Source organism: Pelophylax lessonae (genome assembly GCF_965119305.1).
Source record: "Pelophylax lessonae genome assembly, chromosome: 8".
Taxonomy (NCBI): domain Eukaryota; kingdom Metazoa; phylum Chordata; class Amphibia; order Anura; family Ranidae; genus Pelophylax; species Pelophylax lessonae.
In genome coordinates, this window is record NC_138775.1 from 123540510 (window position 1) to 123561760 (window position 21251).

Sequence of the window (21251 nt, forward strand, 5' to 3'; positions counted from 1 at the left end):
TGTTTTACATGCATGGCGGCCATTTCCTTGTAGCCTCCATAGGCTTTCATAGAGCGCCCTGGCAGCATCACTTCCTCTTTCCAGGAACACCGATCGAGGCAGCAGCAGCAGCGAGGGTCTCCTCAGGTTTTATCCTTCTGTTCTTGCTATCCATTGCCTGTGTTCAGTTTGCATATTCCCTGTGGGGGTCTCATTGTGCTTGAGTGTGGTGCGGTGGGCTGCGCTTGCCGCGCTTGCTTAAAGGGGCAGTTAACCTTTTATTGTCCGGCATTACAGGGGCAATGGATTCTCAGGAGGGCAAATTTCCTACCGCCTTGGTGGAAAGCCAGGGGACCGCTGTTTCCCCCCCCAGGGGGGGATTTAGCCACTATTGTGGCTGGCCTTGCTGCTCAGGTGCAGATGCTGGTGGCTGCTCAATCTACTAAAAGACCCAGGATTGCTCTTTCCTCTGATTCTGAGGGTGAAGGTGATGGGGTTGTTATGGCGGGGGCCTCCTTATCGGGGTCCCGCTCCTCCCTAGATCTAGTGGGGTCCGAGGTGGAGGCTGAAGTTGAGGGAGTTGATAATTCTCCCCCTGGCTCGCCTGAAGAGCTTGCAATCATGGATGAATCCATAAAGCAAACACTGCGTTTGCAGGATGAAGTGTGTCCCCCCGCTGCCTTGGCGGCCTATGGGACGCAGAGAAAACGCAGGACGCCGCAGGTTTTTCCCTGCAATGATGATTTTCAGCGCGCTGTTAAGGAACAATGGCGCAATCTGCGCAAACCTTTTGCTGTACCAAGTAGGTTCAAGCTGCGTTATCCTTTCTCGCCTTCCACTGATGAAAGGTGGTGTGTACCTCCCCCAGTGGATCACGCAATTGCGGTTTTAAACAAGGCCACTGCGATTCCTGCAGAGGATTCACCTGTGTTCCGTGATGCCACGGATAGGAGATTGGAGTCTCTTGCCCGTCATACTTATTCTGTTACGGGTTCTATGCTTAAAGCTCTGTTTGCTTCTCTCATGGCGGCCCAGGCGATCGCAAGTTGGACGCAGATGCTTAGGCGCGTCCTAGTGGCCGACTCGGCCTCGCCGGCGACCCTGGATATGGTGGATCAAATCCACCAGGGTGTCATGTATCTGTGTGATGCGGACCTGGACCTGGTTCCATTGGCTGCACGTGTGCACAGCGTGGCGGTGTTGTCTCGCCGCCTGGTTTGGTTAAAATGTTGGTCGGTGGACCAATCTTCACGTAAGACCTTAGCCAATCTGCCTTATGATGGGTCTCGCCTTTTTGGGGAGTCCTTGGATGTGTTGATTAAGGGGATCACCGGGGGTAAGAGCACTCTCTTGCCCCATTTCCCCAAGGCTAAGGGGGCTTCTGGGAAGAAGCATGCTAATTTTCGGCCTCCTCAGGGGTCCTTTCGTGCCTTTCGGCCGCACTACAGGGGCAAGCCGTTCAAAGGTCAAGGCTCTCAGAAGAAGCCCTGGTCTGGGAAACAGAAGTCCGGCCAATCCGGATCTGCAGCCCATAACAGTTCGGCCTGAAGGGGCGCCCTCACCCAGTTTTGGGGTGGGGGGACGCTTGCTCGGTTTTCTTCAACCCTGGTTGGCCCGTGTGCGGGACAGATGGGTTCAGGAGATCGTTCGATCTGGTTACAAGATCGAGTTTCTCTCTCGGCCGGAGAGCAGATTTTTTCCCTCAAATCTTCAACTGTCTCCAGAGCGTTTGCGGGACCTGCACCTGGCGGTGCGGGACCTGGGGGCTCAGGGAGTGGTGGTTCCGGTGCCTCATCGGGACAGATTTCGGGGGTTTTATTCCAATCTGTTCACCGTGCCCAGAAAGGAGGGCAAGGTTCGTCCAATTCTGGACTTGAAGGCTCTGAACCGCTCTGTGCGGGTTCGCAAGTTCCGCATGGAATCCCTGCGGTCGGTGGTGGCTGCCCTGGTTCCGGGGGAATTCATGGCCTCCATCGATTTGAAGGATGCGTATCTTCACATACCCATTTTCAAGGGTCACCAGAGGTTCCTTCGATTTGCCATTGCGGAGGATCACTACCAGTTCGTGGCGTTGCCTTTTGGTCTCGCCTCGGCTCCGCGGGTCTTCACCAAGGTGCTTGCACCGGTTCTGGCATTATTGAGGGCCCAGGGCATTTCTGTCCTGGGGTATCTGGACGACATTCTGGTTCGGTCTGCGACCAGCCAGGGTCTGGAGAAGGACCTGTCTGTCACGATGCAAACTCTGCAGGAGTTTGGTTGGACGATAAATTTTCCAAAGACGACACTGAGTCCGTCGGTTCGTCTTCCCTACCTGGGAATGATTCTGGACTCGGTGCAGGCGAAGGTCTTCCTGCCGGAAGACAAACTCAGAACTCTTCAGGAGGAAGTCAGGTCCCTCAGGGACGTTCCGCACTCGTCTCTGCGGACGTGCATGAGATGTCTGGGATTGATGGTCTCGGCCTTCGAGGCGATTCCCTTCGCCCAGTTTCACACGCGGGGTCTCCAAGCGGAGATCCTGTCCAGGTGGGACGGGCGACCTCAATCTCTGGATCTTCAAATCTCGTTGAGTCATCGCACCAGAAGAAACCTTCTGTGGTGGCTCCAGTCCCCGTTGGTGTCCGGGGGCAAGTCGTTTCGTCCTGTCTCGTGGACGGTGATCACCACGGATGCCAGCCTGTCGGGCTGGGGTGGTGTTCTGGGCGTTCTGTCCGCCCAGGGCACTTGGTCGGAGGGGGAGTCTTCCCTTCCGATCAACATTCTGGAATTGCGTGCGATAAGTCTCTGTCTTCATCGCTGGACGGACTGGCTGCAGGGCTGCCCGGTTCGGGTGCAGACGAACAATGCCACGGCGGTGGCCTACATCAACCACCAAGGGGGCACCAGGAGTGCCCGAGCGGCTCGAGAAGTGGCCGACATTCTGTCTTGGGCCGAGACTCATGTCCCGGCGATAACGGCGGTTCACATTCCGGGGGTGGAGAACTGGCAGGCGGACTATCTGAGTCGCCAGACCCTGGATCAGGGGGAATGGTCTCTCCACCCGGCTGTCTTCCAGATGTTGTGCGCGAAGTGGGGTCTTCCAGATGTGGACCTGTTCGCGTCTCGTCTCAACAACAAGGTGAAAAGGTTCGTGGCAAGGACGCGCGACCCTCGGGCAGACGCGTCGGACGCGTTAGTGGCCCCGTGGCATCAGTACAGGCTGATGTACGCGTTTCCACCGATTCAGTTGCTGTCCAGGTCCCTTCGCAGGTTACACTCGGAACGCAGCACGGTGATTCTTGTGGCACCGGACTGGCCTCGCAGGTCCTGGTACGCAGACCTCGTGAATCTGGCGGTCGACGCCCCGTGGCGTCTGCCTCTTCGAGACGATCTACTGTCTCAAGGACCGATATACCATCCTGCTTTACAGTCGCTGGCTTTGACGGCCTGGCTGTTGAGACCGAGGTCCTGAAGGAGAAGGGTCTCTCTCCAGAGGTTGTTCATACTTTGATCAACGCGAGGAAGTCTTCCTCGGGGAAGGTTTATTACCGTACTTGGAAGGCCTATTTTGCCTGGTGTGAGTCCAGGGGGTTTTCACCCCGCACGTACTCGGTTGCCCGTGTGCTGTCTTTCCTTCAAACGGGTGTTGATCAGCGTTTGGCGCTGGCTACGATAAAGGGTCAGGTGTCTGCACTGGCCGTTCTGTTTCAACGTCCCGTGGCTTCCAACTCCTTGGTTGGCACTTTTGTTCAGGGTGTGCGGCATCTGGTTCCTCCTAGGAGGGATCCTTTGCCCCCTTGGGACTTGAATCTCGTTCTGTCTGTGTTGCAACGTGCTCCTTTTGAACAGATCAGGGAGATCTCGTTGTCTATGTTGTCCAAAAAGGTCGCCTTTTTGGTGGCGATCACTTCGGCTCGCAGAGTGTCGGAGCTGGCAGCTTTGTCCTGCAAGTCTCCGTACCTGGTTGTTCATTTGGATAAGGTGGTCTTGCGACCTAATCCTTCTTTTCTTCCGAAACGAGTTTCGGAATTCCATCTTAATGAGGATATTGTCTTGCCTTCGCTGTGCGCGAAGCCTAAACATCCAAAGGAGGTGAGATTGCATTCTCTGGATGTTGTTCGGGCGATAAGGGTTTACCTTAAATCGACTGAGTCTTTTCGAAAGACGGACTCCTTGTTTGTTCTTCCAGAGGGTCCTCGGAAGGGCATAGCGGCTTCGGCCTCTACCATCGCCAAATGGATCAGGCAGACCATTGAACAGGCCTATGCTTTGCAGGGGAAGGTTCCCCCTGTGCCTGTGAAGGCGCACTCTACTAGGTCTTTGAGTACGTCTTGGGCCTGTCGTCATGGGGCTTCTGTAGCCCAGGTGTGTAAGGCGGCGACCTGGTCGACCGTACACACGTTCACAAGATTCTACAAAGTAGATGTTCAGGCATCGGCGGATGCTTCCTTTGGCCGCAAGGTTCTTAGTGCGGCAATTCCCTAGGGTCCCTCGTTGGGGACCTCTGGCTGTTGGGATAAGTTTTGTATCCCCTGGTTTTTTGTCTTTTCCTGGGTTGTTGCTCCTGTTGAGCACTTGTTTTTTTCTGTTGCCCAGCTGGTTTCCTTCCTTTGGTAAGGTTCCTTTCTTTGATGCGGAGACTGCGTTGCCTTTTGGCGCGGATGCGTTTCCCACCCCTCATGTTTGCACTGCTTTGGGACGTCCCCATATGTGACGAATATGAAGAGGCGGCGACTGTCAGAGGACGTAAGAGAAAACGGAATTTTTGTAAAATCTTACCTGTAAAATTCCTTTCTCTGAGTCCTCCGACAGTCGCCGCCCCCGCCCCTCTTTTGGGGTTTGGTTGTATACTCTACTGCTATTCCACTGAAACTGAGATATGGTTGCAGGAAGTAGGAGGGTATTGACTGAGGGGACCACCCCTTGAGGGTGGGATATGTTAAAAGCTTTAATGTTAACATATTCTGTTGCCTAGCTACTCCTTCGGAGCAAAGTCTAATACCCCATATGTGACGAATATGAAGAGGCGGCGACTGTCGGAGGACTCAGAGAAAGGAATTTTACAGGTAAGATTTTACAAAAATTCCGTTTTTTTTCTGTCTAGTTAGGAGTAAGGACCTAGATACCTTGCTGGGATCTTCGGTCCTGGCAGGATTTTTTTCTTAGAAAAGATTTTTAGACCGCTTTTTTTCTCCAGTGTTCCTGTGAGATCTTCAAGCAAGAAAGCTGAACTGGGCGACGGGCTGGATGTTGAGATCCAGTGGTCACCCCAGTTCAGCCTACGAGCGCGTGCAGGCCATAGCTCCGCGCTGGGTCGGCCGCGACATAGTCCCACTGGATGGGGACTGACCCTGCGAGTTAAACGTCTCGCTGAAACACCAAAGACCATGAGTCACTGCGTCCGTATTGGTCGACAGCCCTCCTACCTCGGTGGAGAGGGGTACTGTCAGGAGTTGGCGCCCGCCTGGTTCCGGTATGGTGAGTAGTATGTTCCCCCTTTCCCCCTGACGGGTCTTGTGGTGAACGCGGGCCCCTCTCTGTAATGGTAAGGATGGGTTCCCCTCTATCCTATAACATGTCACAGATCCCCCTAATTGAGTGTGATTTTTGTGTACAAGAAGCCAGGAGGCTTGGTTTGGGAGCTGACAATCTAATTGTAAAAATGTGAAAATGATTGTAGTCAGTGGCAGTACTAGAACTTTACTGTGATAGTATAAGGTATCCTACCTGTCAGTAGCCACAGGGCGATGTCTATACATGTATACTGCATTCCAGATCATTCCTCCAGCTAAGCAGATGCCTCATGACGGCCACGGACCACATACGGCCCGCCAGGGTCCGGTACCGCCGACCACGCTGACCACCATGAGGGTGAAGGGTTGTGAGGCCGAGATCCTTCTGCAGACATGCCGCTATTCTGTGCAGGCCGCCGCCATTATCTGGTAGATCGCACGAGGCCGCCATTTTGGTGTAGCCTCGTGTCTCCAGCATGGGGGCGGCCATGTTTGAGGTGACTCAAACACCTCATGGAGCCAGGGGGAGGCGCCGGCAGGCGTGTTAAGGGGCGGAGCCGCCTCCTTTACTCAGGAAATAGGGCCAAAGACTTCCTGTCTGTAACAAGACAAGCACTGAGCAAGCTGATGAAAACTTCTGTGCATCAGGGATGAGCCTTGGGGTCTCTCTCTCTCTCTCTCTGTGGGGTCCAAAAAGGCAGGTAACACTGAGGGGCGCTGTTGCGACTGGGGGACCCAAAAAAAAAAAAAGTTTTTTTACTTTGTCATTTTTTGTCGCTGGCAAGTGTCTTGTATAATCATTGACCCTGCCGCATAGGTATCCCCACCTGATCCCCTCAAGGTGGCCGCAGGACCCTCCAGTACCCCACTTGTTTTTAATGCATTATCGGCAGTTTTGGAGTCTTTGGTATCCCGGGTGGAGGTGGCCTGTCGGGTCGGGGGTCAAGAAGCGACCCCCGCCTACCCCTATTGTTTATCAGATACTTCAGATACGGATTCGGAGCTGGTCAATGCAGTTGCAGGTCCCTCTTAGGGGGCTGTTGTCTCAGGTAAGATCTCCTCAGCAGTGAGGAGCACGTTTCTGCCTCCGGCATAGCACAAGAGTGGTGGATGCACTAGTTGTGTCCGTCCGGGAAACCTTTAGTCTTGAGGTTACACCGGCAGAGGTAGCTGAGACTGAGATTCCTTTTTGGTACTTGTTAGCCTACCAAAAGGGCGAAGGATTTTCCTTTACCCAAATGGGGTCGTTTTGAAATGAACCCCTGTTATTTCCAAACGCATGGCTAGGTGCTATCCGTTTGAGGAATTCCTCTTTATAGGATAGACGGTACCACCTGCTGTCTTGCCACAGACTGTTAGGATAAAAGGACCTCGTAACTAACGAGGACCTTCCTTTTCTGCTCATAAAGAGTTGTTCGTTCCGCGAGGGCGGGCGATAAGGCGAAACCCTCCAAAGCCCCTTTAGAGGGGTTTCAAAGGGCGCTGGTCGGCTAAACAAAAAGTCCGGCTCAGCCAAGCCTGAAGATACAGCCTGATGCGCCCCTACCCATCTCTGGGGTGGGGGGGATGTCTTCACCGGCTTCTGGAGGACACAGGATCGAGTTTCGATCACTTCCATCGGTGCGATTCTTCCCTTCTAACATTGAACGGTTTCAGGGGTTCTATTCGAACCTATTCACAATGCCCAGGAATGCGTCCAAATCTGGACTTGGGAAGAAATAGAGTCCATCCGTACAGTGGTGACCTCCCTGCATCAGGGGGATTTCCTGGCGTCCATAGACATTTAGGAGGCCTATCTTTATATCCCCATCATCGCAGGACATCAGCGTTTTTTCGCTTTCCCAAAGATCATCCCTGGTTCCCACCAGGAGACTGAACTATCTGGGCCTAAGGTTGGATACATCCTGGGCAAGAGAGTTTCTCCTTGCGGAGAAACTCCTGAAGGTTCAGTCAACGATTCGGATGTTGCTGTCCGTCAATTGGCTGGGACTGATGGTGGCCTTCTTAGAGGCAGTACCGTATACCCAGTCTCATACCCGAATTCTCCTGAAGGAGATTCTTTTTTAATGGAATCAGAATTCCGATTCCCTGGACAATCGGATCCGGTTGAGCGAGCGGACCAGGAAGTCTCCGATGCTCAACCAGGGGAAGTCATTTCTTCCGATAGTATCCAGATTACCAATAAGGGTATCGGAACTGAGAGCGATCAGATTTTGTCTGATTTACTGGATCGAGCAGCTCTAGAGCAGCCCGATTCGGATCCAATCGCATATGGCCTCTTCATCCAGAGGTTTTTCACTAGCTGTCCCTTCATTGGGACATCCCGGATGTGGATCTGTTGGCACCTTGGCTTAACAGGAAGGTGCAGAGGTTTGTAGCTTGCGCCGCGATCCTCTAGCGGACGCAGCAGAAACGCTGATCGCCCCGTCGGGGCAGTATCAGCTACGGCATGCCTTCCATCCTCTCAAGTTGCTGCGGGAACTTCTTCGCAGGATAGAGGTGGAGGGAATTCCAGTTATTCTGGAAATTCCGGACTGACCTCGTCGAGCCTGGTACGCCGACTTGGTGAGGCTAGTCGCGGACGCTCCTTGGAGACTTCCTCTCAGGGAGGATTTGCGGTCTTAGGGACCGATCTTCCATCTTGCTTTACAGTCGCTGGCTTAATGGCCTGGCCATTGAGACCCAGGTACTGAAGGACAAGGGAGTGTCAGCTTCAGTTATTCCTACCTCCAGTTAAAGCAAGGAAAGCGACTTCCAGCACATGGAAGTCTTATATTGCATGGTGTGAATCTATTGGATTTCCCCCACATACCTATTCGGTGACCCGAATTTTGGTCTGTCTGCAACAAGGGGTTGAGCAGAAACTATCCTTGAGCACGATCAAGGGTCAGGTTTTCGGCGTTAGCAATCTTCTTTCAAGAAACCTTTGGCTAATCATTCCTTGGTGCGGAATTTCATCCAGGGGGTGCGACATCTGGCTCCGCCAGTGCGCGCACCCTTACCGCCTGGGATCTTAATTTAGTGTGGTCGGTTCTTCAGAAACTTCTCTTTGAAGATATTAGGGAGATTCCCTTGCTTACATTATCCCAGAAGGTGGCCTTCTTGGTGGCCATTACTTCTGTATGCAGGGTGTCAGAACTGGCCGCATTATCCTGTCGTTCCCCAGATCTGGTGGTTCATAGGGATAAGGTGGTTCTTCTTCCGAATCCATCCTTCCTTCCTAAAGTGGTTTTCGTAAGACGGACTCACTTTTTGTGATCACGGATCGCCCTTGAAGGGGGGTGCCTGTGTCTGCCGCGACCATATCTACATGGATCAGTCAGACGGTGGTACAGGCTTATTCTATTAAGGGTTGGAATCCTCCGTTCCCTGTTAGGGCGCACTTCACTCGAGCGCTCAGTACTTCCTGGGCCTATCGCCATCAGGCGTCAGTGGTCCAGGTATGTAAGGTGGCCACCTGGTCGTCGGCACATACCTTTACAAAATTTTATAAGATTGATGTGATGGCATCGGCGGATGCCTCATTTGGCCGCAAGGTTTTGCAGGCCGCAATTTGAGGAGACCGGTGGTCTACCTCGGGGGTTTTTTTCTGTTGAAAAATTTCTGTTGAGTCTCATCATTGAGGATGAGCATTGTAAACTTCTAGTTGGCACCGGTTGGGCCTTCTAGATTGGATTTAATTTCCATTTTCCCACACCTCATTTGTGGTACTGCTTTGGGACGTCCCGAGGGTGTTGAATCACCGAGGACTACGTCTGTCAATGAGCGATAGAGAAAAATGGATTTTTGTAAAATCTTACCGTAAAATCCTTTTCTCTTAGCTCATTGACAGACGTAGTACCCGCCCCTCTGTTTTTGAGTTGGGTTGGGTTAAATTCTCTAAACACTGCTTTGTGACATAACTGATTTGCTAGAGCAGGAAGTGAGAGGATATACCCTCTGGGACTGCCCCTAGGGTGTGGCCAGAACGTTTTCTTTCCGGTCTAGTCCTACTCCTGTAGAGGGCAGCATAACCCGAGGGTGTTGAATCACCGAGGACTACGTCTGTCAATGAGCTAAGAGAAAAGGATTTTACGGTAAGATTTTACAAAAATCCATTTTTACGGTAAGATCTTACAAAAATCAATTTTTCACATTAAAATACATGACACGCGTCAGTTTCACTTTTAATATTACAATTCCAGCTTGCCACAAATACATTTTGTGCCTGTTTATATCATTAAGTAATGCAGGAGCGAATGGCTTGCAAGAGCGCTTGCCATTGGATTCTGAGCCGCTACTGCCAAGCACAAAATATTCTTACCATTTGCAGTGCAGCCCCAACAATAACACCAAACATCTTGACCCAACTTCCATAATGATGAAAAGGAACAAGAATGACTCAGCAATAATTGTCTAAATAGCCCAAAATGGTTTGAACTCCCTCTCCACAAGACTTAGAAAAGACAAAAAGGATACAGTAGGTAAACTAGAATAATACGCTCATACACCCATGAAAGAGGGAATAAGCAATCTTGCCAATTCTTCCCTACTGTATTCTGAGCCACCAGACCTCCTGACACTAAAATGATCTTTCCTGCAGCAAACCCCAGAATTTGCAAGCACAGAGGACAAGGCCTTTATGGTTGCAGTAGGTCTTGACTACAGACCTAATTGCACAGCTATAACACATCCTGGCTACGGGAAGTCTGGTTTTAAGAGGTCCTAACCGAGTATAAGGTAGGAAATCTCTCTTATCAGACGTGACCTGCAAAAAATAAGAGCGCAATCCCTAACACTGGAGGGAAGAGTAGAGGACACCATTTCACCTTTAAAATACCTCTCTATTCACAAACTCATTGTGCATAATGGCAAACTGGAATATTTTTAAATTGATATTGACACCTAAATGGTATACCTGAGCATGCTGATGAATCCATCTCTACCGAATTAATGGAAACATGGCTGAATAAATCCTGTGGCAAAGATTGGCTCCGCCCACTGTGCACTGTAGAGTGGATGCATAGAGTGCCATGTTGCCTGCTGATTCTGGGAAACCTTAAGGCTATTGCTGAACTATACAAGAAAAGGGATGCTAATGCATTTGTCATTTGTGTCATCCTCCAAACATTCCCCAAACACACACAAAATGTTATACCCACCCAGGCTTCAAGTAGCAGCATATACATTTTCTGAAGACCATGGCAACTGGAATGTCAAACAAACTTTTCTGACTAAATTTGCCTAAAGCCCTTTCACACTTGTACGACGCCAAAGTTGCGTTGACTTTGGAGTGCAACTTTGATGCAACTTTGGATGGGTGCAACTTGGATACGACTTTGGCTTTGACCAGTTTTAATGGACAACTTTTGCACACAAGATGCATTGTATAACATTCAGTTATTTTTCATTTTAAGAAATGTATTACACTAGAAGGATTTGTCGTCATTCTTTTTTTGCTGCACTTGAGTTGTGGAATACCCCTTGTAATATCAAGTCCAAATGACTCCAGAATGGACATGCGTGAAAGGAATTAGACTGGTGTGAAGCTGATGACTGAGGATGAGCTGAGCGTTCAGTTCAAATCTAAGTTTGGACTGCACATTCTTTGTTTGAATGCTTGGCTGAATCCAGGTACAAATTGCACCTGCAAACATTCCATAATGAATTTAAAAAATCATCAGTGGTCAAAAACTTGCATCGGACCTCTGGTCAAAACCGTGGCAAATGAGAGTTTAGAGCCAAGTTGCAGCCCACACTATAAAAGGCTGCTCTCCTAGCAGCAATACCAAGGGAAGGGGAAAGGAGGAATGGAACACCAGGAAATCCACTCAATGCCCCTAAAAATCCAAGGGCATGAGGATGTGAAAAAAAAAAATGACTGAAATTTATCATATAATTACCCAACGGTGTATGACCGGTGAGCCAAGCAACTGAAACTATGTAGTAAACTCAAAAAAGGAAAGAAGTTGCATATATGGCTCAAACAAAGGTGTAATGTAGATAAAAATTAGTACTTTATTGAGGCATGAAAAACACGTAAAACTATTTTCCAAAACAGAAAATACAAAAGCTCATAGACATTCAGATAAAACCAGACAAGAGGGGTCCTATCTCTAAAGTCACGCTGGTGTCGCCTGCAGGGGGCTTCACCCAACCAACACACCAACAACCTATATGGCACAAAGCCCCTGCCCCTAGGCCTGAGGGTAATACCAGGGACTGTTGTGAGCTCAGGGTAGTCCAAAAAAATGTTGTGAGAAAACTCCAAAACAGTGATGTATGTCCAGGGGCTGGAGACAGGGCTATGGATTTGAGAAGAACCGGCTTCAGGCACGAGGAGCCTACTGGATGGAGCTCCTGAGACAAGTGTCACTCCTGTGGTGATCAAACTGAACGGCTTGGATACTCAGCCTTTATCAACTCTGGCATACAGGCATATTAATCAAGTAGACATCCTCAGCTAGCACATGATTCTGTAGGAGCAAACACAGCAAAGGCACAGCAGGTAGATCACAAGTCCAGCAGTGTAATAAGCGGCAAATGATGAAAGAGCAAAAAGCAAAAAAGCTGAGCGGTATGTGGACCTCTTCGAATCAAAATCCCTCCTGGGTCAGTGAGTCAAGAAATTGAATACCACCTCTAAGTATAGGCATAAATGTAAGTCCATAGAGAGTGGTATATGTTGCAGCAATAGCACACAATTTATGGGATATCAATGATCGCTCCAGACCCAGGCAGTAGGGCAGAGAAGAGGTACACCAAGCAGCTGAAAGCAATATAGGACAGGGTGCTGCGGCAAGTTCAGATTTTGCAAGCAGAGAAGCCAGTTAGTAGCAGTGAAGCACTTGTTGATCGGCACTCACATACCCATTTTTTGAGCCGTCCATGGAGCTCCGATATGTAGATAGCGAGGGTGCCGGGTAGATGTCTTGAAGGTCAAGAGGTGACAAGATGCCCGCCAGAGGTGTGGGGAATTGCCGCGATCACTTAAGGATTGGCGCCACGAAGCCGGTTGAAGGAGACAGCGGTTGCGGCGTGAAGGTCCGGGTGATGGGTGGAGCCGGAGGCATGACCGCGTGTGACGTCAACGCGTTTCAGCACGCTTCTTTAGGACGTAGATTGCGTCGTGCATGTCTATCTATAAATACCAGAAGCTCAGATGCTCATTGGTCAACCTATATCTGGCTTCAATCATACATGCAGTTCGGAGAAAGAGGACCCCTAGTGAACATCGGGAGGCTCTATATTAAAAAGCAGTATTTTAAACAGATTCATCATCTAGACAGATGGAGAAAAAATATACATACATCAAGGAAGTATATATAAAAAGGAAAAACTTAATGAATATAGCATGTGGATAGAGAAACATGGCATTCAAAAAATAGATATAGAGCAAACATGTAATCACAAACCCACAGCTAATTGGGGAGAATATAAATTCAAAATTGGGGGGGGGGGGGGGGGGGCAAGCTCATATAGCCAGTGTATATATACCACAGCAGTGGAGGGGAAAAATCTAGTCTAGCTCATAAAGAGAGGATTATTTTGAAGAAATGACTACCTCAATATCCAGAAGTTTAAGTCCAAAAAAGAGTAAATATATTAGAGACACTCTATTCTATATAGCATCTATAGCAGTACAGAGAGTGGACACTTATCAGTCAAGATACTGAGCCCTTAATTCCTAACGGGAGGGTATCAAAGGCCATAGACTAGGGGCCAGAGATATGGTGATGCAAAAAACGGAAAACTGTTAACTGCTCTATAATTGGGTAACCGCAAAAATATAGCGGGATAATGATGGTAACTAACACAATCAAATATATTAGGGCAAAAACTTCCAGATCAAAAGAGGATCATCCAGAGTCTACATATCAAGCTCACTATATCAAATTGACCTACAGATAAACAAAGGGCCTGTATCAGAAGCTAATGGTTATATATAATATGTTCTCTATAGTTACGGATAAAAATGAGAAGGACCAGATCAAAGGGTGAAGGCAGGCGAGCGGATTATTTTTGTTCCAAAAAGACCTTCAGGCTAAGCTCTGTATTGAGACCCCTAGGAACTAGGGTCCCAAGACGGAATATCCACGCCTTTTCCCACTGTAAGAGGACCTTATCAAAATCACCCCGTCTCGGGGGGAGGTCGACGGCAAAAAATGTCTCTCCTCGAAATGAAGTGCCAGGGGTGTATCTTCCTTTAATCTTATGCTCTTCAGGTGCTCATTTATTCTAACTCGGAGCTGCCTCTTAGTTTTACCCACATATAGCTTTTTACAGGGGCATTCGATGGAATAGAGGACTCTCGTTATCCCACAGTTGATAAAGCGTTGGATGAGAAAGGTCCTAGTTTTTTCTGAATTGGTGAAGATATTTGTTTTTTCAACAAACTTACAGATGCCACACGGGAACATCCCCATGAGAGGAGGGAGATTTGTAAGCCAGGAGTGTCTAGCCTTCTTTTTAAACTCGGAGTGAACAACATGGTCACCCAAGTTACTGGCCCTCTTTGCCACCATCAGAGGCCTTGGTCCCACAATTTTACCTATTTTGTCGGCCCTAAGCAGGATATGCCAATGATTCTCCAGTATGTTTTTAACCTCCTGCCATTGGCCACCAAATTTTGTAATCAATCTGGGGTGATAAGTTGGTTCAGGTTTTCGTGAAGGTGTTGGATTAAGTATTTCTTGTCGGGTACGCTTTCCTGCTAGCTTTTTGGCACGCCTGAGTACTCGATGGGGGTAGCCTCTTTCCCGAAATCTAGTGTATAATTTGGCTGCTTCCTGCTGGTATTCACCCGGGTAAGAGCAGTTACGCCTGACCCGAATGAACTGCCCAACAGGGATGCCTCTTTTAAGGGACTCAGGGTGGTGACTATCTGCCCGTAGGAGAGTATTAGCGGCAGTCTCCTTTCTATATGTAGAAGTTGATAATCGTCCCTGATCTATTCTAATCTTAAGATCAAGAAAAGAGATTTTGGGAGACGTCCGCCGTGTATGTTAGCCTGATATTTCTAGAGTTAGAGTTGAGTTCAGAAATAAACTCCTCCAAATCACCCATAGAGCCTGTCCATAATATCAATATGTCATCGATGTACCTCAGCCAAGTCTTAGCATGGCTGAGGTACATCAAGGAAGCATAGACGGTTTCTTCCTCCCAGAGACCGAGGTGGAGGCACGCATAAGAGGGGGCCCAGGAGGCACCCATTGCAGTCCCCCGTATCTGTTGAAAATTGCCTCCAAGGAATTGAAAGAAATTGTTGGTCAGTGCAAATTCTAGAATTTCAACAAGAAACTCATTTTGAGCTCCAAATTGAGGATATTTCTGTTCAAGAAAATAATGGACAGCCAATATCCCCCATTCGTTTGGTATCGATGTATAAAGGGATTCAACATCGGTCCCGACTAGGATAGCACCATCCGGGACCGCCAAGTCGCTGATCTTTTGCAAGACGTCACCGGTATCCCTGACATAAGAGGGCAAGTCGATCACCAAATCCTTGATGAATGAATCTAGATATCTACCGAGTTTCTCCAAAGGTCCTCCAACTGCCGATACAATCGGACGACCTGGGGGATTAAAAAAATCCTTGTGTAATTTAGGAAGAATGTAGAAAGTGGGTAGATTGAAATCAAATGTCTCAAGGTAGATGTTTTCCCGTTTGGTGATCAAGTTGGCCTCAAATGCCAGGGATAGTTTTATATGGATTTCGGCTGCAAGTTGTGGGAAGGGATTATTATCAAGTTTTTTGTAGGTACTACTGTCTGAGAGTAGCCAAAAATTTCTGCCTCATAGCTAGTCTCAGACAAGGGTACCACGTTACCACCCTTATCACTTTTTTTGATTACTATACCCTCTGCATTCTTTAAATCATCAAGGGCGGTCCTCTCAGCCGGGGATAAATTATCAAAGGCTGGGAGACTCCGATCCAATTTAGTAAGGTCCTCCTCCACCAGCATAAGGAAAGTGCTTACGGGGGCGCATGCGCGGCGCGATGCTGGACGGAAGCTAGGAACTTAGCTCCGCCGAAGGGGACAGAGAGAGGCCGCTTCCTCGGGGCATTAAACACCGAAATTTTTCCTAAAAATACCTCGCACCCCCGTAGGAAATAGTCGTGCATGCGTCAGCTAAGAAAGGACAGCGAGGCCGCCCTCCTAAGCACTCCTTGACCACTTACTTGCTCCGGGCCAAGGAGTCCTCCAGGATGTCCCAAGATGGCGCCGCACCATCCCCCGCACCAGAGCCGGATCCAGCATCACCACCAGTTACACCAGCCGCGCCTGCTGCACAAACTGCCAACCGTGAGTACCCCCAGTCGGTTACTAAAGCCGATCTGGACGCAGGCTTTGCCGCTGTATATGAGAAGTTAGCAGAGAAGTTCCAAACCGAGATTGACAAATCCACAAACACCTTAACGGCCGAGATTGCAGCTCTGGGGGGGCGCACTGATCTGCTTGAGGCCAAACATGATGAACTTGCCATAGCCCATAACGATCTGAGAAAAGATTTTGAACAACTCTCTGATAATTACTCAATTCCTCAATCCCAGGTCGAGGACCTAGATAAACGAAATCGCAGAAATAATCTGCGCCTTAGAGGTCTCCCTGAAACCATTGCGGATTTAACCCCTGCTGTACTCAAGCTGTTTGGTGATCTTCTGCCAGACAAACCAGCTTCAGCCTTTACATGCGATAGGATCCACAGAGCTTTACGTCCAAAACCCCCCCTGACAAGCCACCGAGGGATGTTGTCCTGTGCCTTAAGGACTTTCTGATAAAGGAAGATATCCTCCGTGCATGTAGGAATACTCCTAACATTATTTTTGAGGGCACTAGGATTCAGATATACCCGGACATTTCCCAAGCCACCTTGGACAAAAGACGCAGAATGAAGGAGGTCACATCTGTCCTGCAAGCTGCCAGGATCCGCTATAGATGGGGGTTTCCTTTTAAACTATCAGTTCCACACAATGGCACGACATACGTTGTTTTTAATCTTGCAGAGGGCAAAGAGCTTCTTATTAAATTGGGCCTCATTACGGCTGAGCCTGTGTCACATCAACATGTCACTCCCAGGCCCTCGCCTATTTGGTCTACCCCTGCCTCCAGAAGAGACAGCCGCTGGGGACGTAACCCATTTAGGGATCCGTCTATTTGATCACATTCTGGTGGAATCATCTGGATCTACGTTTTTTCTAGTTTGTGAACATTCGAAAACCTAGTTCTATCTCATTTTGAATCTTTTTTTTTTTCTCTCCTCTCTGATAATTTTGGGCTCCTGGTTGGGCGCCATCATGCCCACGTTTGTATTTTACGCCTTATATGGAGTTTACACCAGTGTGACTTTAGGCCAAGCTTGTCCTGCCTTCCCTTTAGAGGAGAACTCACCCTCCTTTTATGTGCCTGATCGGACTGGATTACGGGTTATGTTGGGCAAATGTCCCTGTGGTTATATGGTGTACTATAGGATATGCCTAAATTTTGCCTCTCTCTCTCCCCTTTCGCTGGTTTGTCCCCACAATTCTGCCTGTGTTGACCCTCACCCTGGCCTCATCTGTGCTCTCGGAGGTATCTGTGTGCCCAGACGGTCTGGCTGCGGTTCTCCATAGGCAGAGGTTGGACGTAACAGTCCATTGTCACCTAATTCTATGGATGGGTTATTTTTTCTTTACCCATCCCCCGATTTTGTTTCACGAATTTTTGTTTTTTTCTCATCATCTAATTTTTTACATTGTTATGCTGCTTAAGTTTATTAGCAATGAAAAAGGAAAGTCTAATGTTTTGGTCAATGTGTTCTCTCCTGCGATGTTGCTCCGCACAGTGTGGACCTCCTCGGTTGGGTGGTCGCCTGGGCGGGGTGGCAGCGTTTTAAACCTCTCACCTAAAGCAGGTGAATTGTTCTATTCAGATTTATATTGAGTTATTAATTAGTCTTCATTACTGGTCTTATTTGTTACTGCATACTGTAGTCTATCAAGCACTTAGCGATTTCCTAAGATGTCAATATGGGTCTTAAAGTTATATCGCACAACGTGCAGGGATTCAATTCCCCTAATAAGAGACATAAAGCCTTCAGACACTATAAGCGATTGGGAGCGGATGTCATTCTCCTGCAGGAGACACACTTCGCTGCGGCTAATAGTCCTAAATACTTTCATAAAGCCTATCAACAGTTCAGATGCTCTACATTTAGCAATAAAACTAGGGGGGTTGCCATCTTCATTCGCAACAATATAATGTTTGACATCACCTCCTCTTTTTGTGACCCAGAGAGTAGATTCCTCATCCTGAGAGGTAATTTAAATGGGAAAAAGGTTACCATGGCATCAATTTATGCCCCAAACAACTCTCCTTCTGCATTTTTTAAGTCATTTTTGGACACCCTGGCGAAATTTGAATCCCCACATATGATAGTTGGAGGGGATTTTAATTAAGTGGCCCACCCGGCACTGGACAGGAGTAAGGTTTTACCTTCATCTAAAACATTTCCCAAAATCCTGACCCGCTCGCTGAGTGACCTACAGTTAGTGGACGCATGGAGGGCGCATAATGTTGGTGTCAAATCATACACCTTCTATTCGCACCCTCATGACAGCTCCGCAAGGCTTGATTACATTTTTTTGCACCCCAGTTATCTTGGCAAGCTCTTCAGATGCTCAAATCCACCCATGCCCATGGTCTGACCACCAGATAGTTTCCTTTGAAACAAAATACATTGGTCTTATGGATTCCAGCTATAACCGGAGATTAAACGACTCATTGCTAAACGACCCCTCCTTCATAACTCAGGTATCCTCTTCCTTGGACGACTACTTTTCTCTTAATGAGAATGGTGACATTCCGATATCCACCATTTGGACGGCCCATAAGGCGGTTATTAGAGGGAAAATCATTGCCCTGGCTTCTGCCCGTAACAGAACTAGATTAGCAGACATCACACAATTGACAAAAAACTTAGATCGCATTTACTTGCAATTCAATCAATCCCCTTCCCAGGCTCTGAGGGATCAAATTGACACCAAAAAAAAAGCTCTAAACGAGATCCTTTCTAAGGACACGGAAAAATCTCTTAGATGGTCCAAGGCCAAATTCACCCTACATAGTAATTCTCCCTCTTCTATGTTTGCCAGAAAACTAGCCCAGAACATTAGGTCTACTCACGTATACAAACTAAGGAGACCAGATGGCAAAGTTGTTTCCCATCCCAAACAGGTACTAGATGTTTTCACAAAAATTTATAAGGATCTATTATCTAACCCCTCCTCACTCCCAGCAGATGAATTTGACCCTTGGATTAACAAACTACATCTCCCAGTCCTGTCTCAGACGGATAGGGAAAAGATAGACGCTCCATGTTCAGAGGAGGAGATTTCACAAATCATTAAATCCCTTAAAACCTCTACTGCCCCAGGCCCTGATGGCTTTTCAGCATCTTATTATAAATCCTTTGCTCAAATTCTCATCCCCAGGCTAACTAAACTATTCAATTGGGTCCTTCAGGGTGGTAGTTTTCCTAATGAGATGCTCCTAGCGAACATGTCCCTTATCCCCAAGCCAGAAAAGGATCACACACTGCCTCAGAATTTCCGACCCATATCGGTCATGAATAATGATCTCAAATGGTTTGGTAGACTTCTGGCCAATCGCCTTGCAGAACACATATCTAAATTGATCACACCTCACCAAACTGGTTTTATACCGGGAAGGCAACTAACGGATAATATAAGACTTACGGCCAATATCATCCAAGATACTAACCGTACAAAATCACCGACTTGCCTGGTCAGCTTGGATATACACAAAGCTTTTGATAATGTCAGCTGGGAATATTTGTAAAACCTCTTGCCAAGATATGGGTTGGGTGGGAACTTTGTACACGGTTTCAAGGCTTTGTATGATTCTCCCCAAACAAGGGTCCGCATTCCGGGATGCAATTCTGATTTTTATTTCTATAAACAGGGGCACCAGGCAGGGGTGCCCCCTTTCCCCCCTGCTTTTTGCGCTGGCCATTGAGCCACTGGCATGCGCAATTAGAAAAAATCAAAAGATTAAGGGCTATAATAAAGATAATGAAGTGTATAAACTTAGTCTATATGCGGATGATGTTCTTTTATATCTGTCAGACCCTCATACTTCCCTACGACATGTTCTAATTGAATTAGCTGAATTCCAAACGTTTTCAGGTTTGGGTGTCAACATCTCTAAATGCTCTCTAATGCCACTGCACATGCCTCCTTGGATGCAGATATCCATTAGAGAGAGTTTTTCTTTCTCTTGGTGCTCTGGATCCTTAAAATATCTGGGCGTTTTAATCACCCCCCACTTTGAATCCCTATATATTACCAACATTCCCCCTATTTTTAAGAAACTAGGAGCCCTGCTTCAGTTTTGGTCTTCGCACCATATCTCGCTGCTGGGCAGAGTGGCGGCGGTGAAGATGGTGATTCTCCCGAAAATCCTTTTTTTCTTTAGAGCACTCCCAGTTTTGGTACCTAAATCACACATTATGAGATTCCAGAGGGAGTTATCTAGATTTGTGTGGAATGGTAGAAAACCTAGGTTTGGTAAACAGGTTTCACACGCCCCAAAAGAGCTGGGGGGGTTGGGTCTACCTGACTTATGGTCCTACTACCTGGCAACAAAGTTTATACAGATTGCACATTGGCACTATGATGGGAATGATATTCCCTGGCTCTCATTTGAGAGGTCCTCAATTGCTCCATACTCTTTACCAGCGTGCCTTTGGACAAAACCTAACAAACTTAAAAGCCACCTTCAATCTAATAAACTCGTTCATAATCTTCTTCAACTATGGCATAAATATAAAGATTCATGCTCCATGCTCTCTCAAATTTCCCCAATGGCAACCTTTATGTCAGAAGTTGACTCACTTTCCTTCCCCATAGACAGGGATTGTCAGGATCCGGACTGGCGGCAGGTGAAGGCACTAGGGGTGGATCCTCTGTGTCAGTGAGGGATTGGCGTGGACCGTACTAGAGGACCGGTTCTAAGTTGCTACTGGATTTCACCAGAGCTCGCCGCAAGGCGGGATGGACTTGCTGCGGCAGTAGCAACCAGGTTGTGTCCCCCGGTAATGGCTCAACCTCAGTGACAGCTGAGAAAGTCGTGGTACAGTAGGACAAGGTAAAGGCAAGGTCAGACGTAGCAGAAGGTCAGGGCAGGCGGCAAAGGTTCGAAGTCAGAGGCAACGGCAGAAGGTCAGATACACAGGCTGGGCAAAACACAAATCGCTTTCTCAGGGCACTGAGGCAACAAGATCCGGCCAGGACAGGAAGGGGGAGTGGGTTTATATAAGAAACAGGAAACAGGTCACAGGAAACAGGAAGGGAGGTTTGGACCAGGCACCAATTACTGGTGCACAGGCCCCTTAAATTTCAAACAACCGGCACGCGCGCGCCCTATGGTGCAGGGGCGCACGCGCCGGGAACCACGTGAGCGGGGAGCGGAGGAGGGAGCCGGAGCGGGCACAGGTGAGTGGATCTGGAACGAGAGGAGAAGATTAGTATGTCGTCAAGATAGACCACTACGCAGGTATACAACAAGTCCCGGAAGATCTCATTGACAAAGTCTTGGAAGACTGCAGGGGCATTGCACAGACCCAACGGCATGACAAGGTACTCGAAGTGGCCATCTCTGGTATTAAAAGCGGTTTTCCACTCATCTCCTTCACGGATTCTGATGAGGTTATAAGCGCCCCTGAGGTCAAGCTTAGTGAAGACCTTTGCTCCGCGCAGACGGTCAAAGAGCTCCGAGATGAGAGGCAGAGGATAGCGATTCT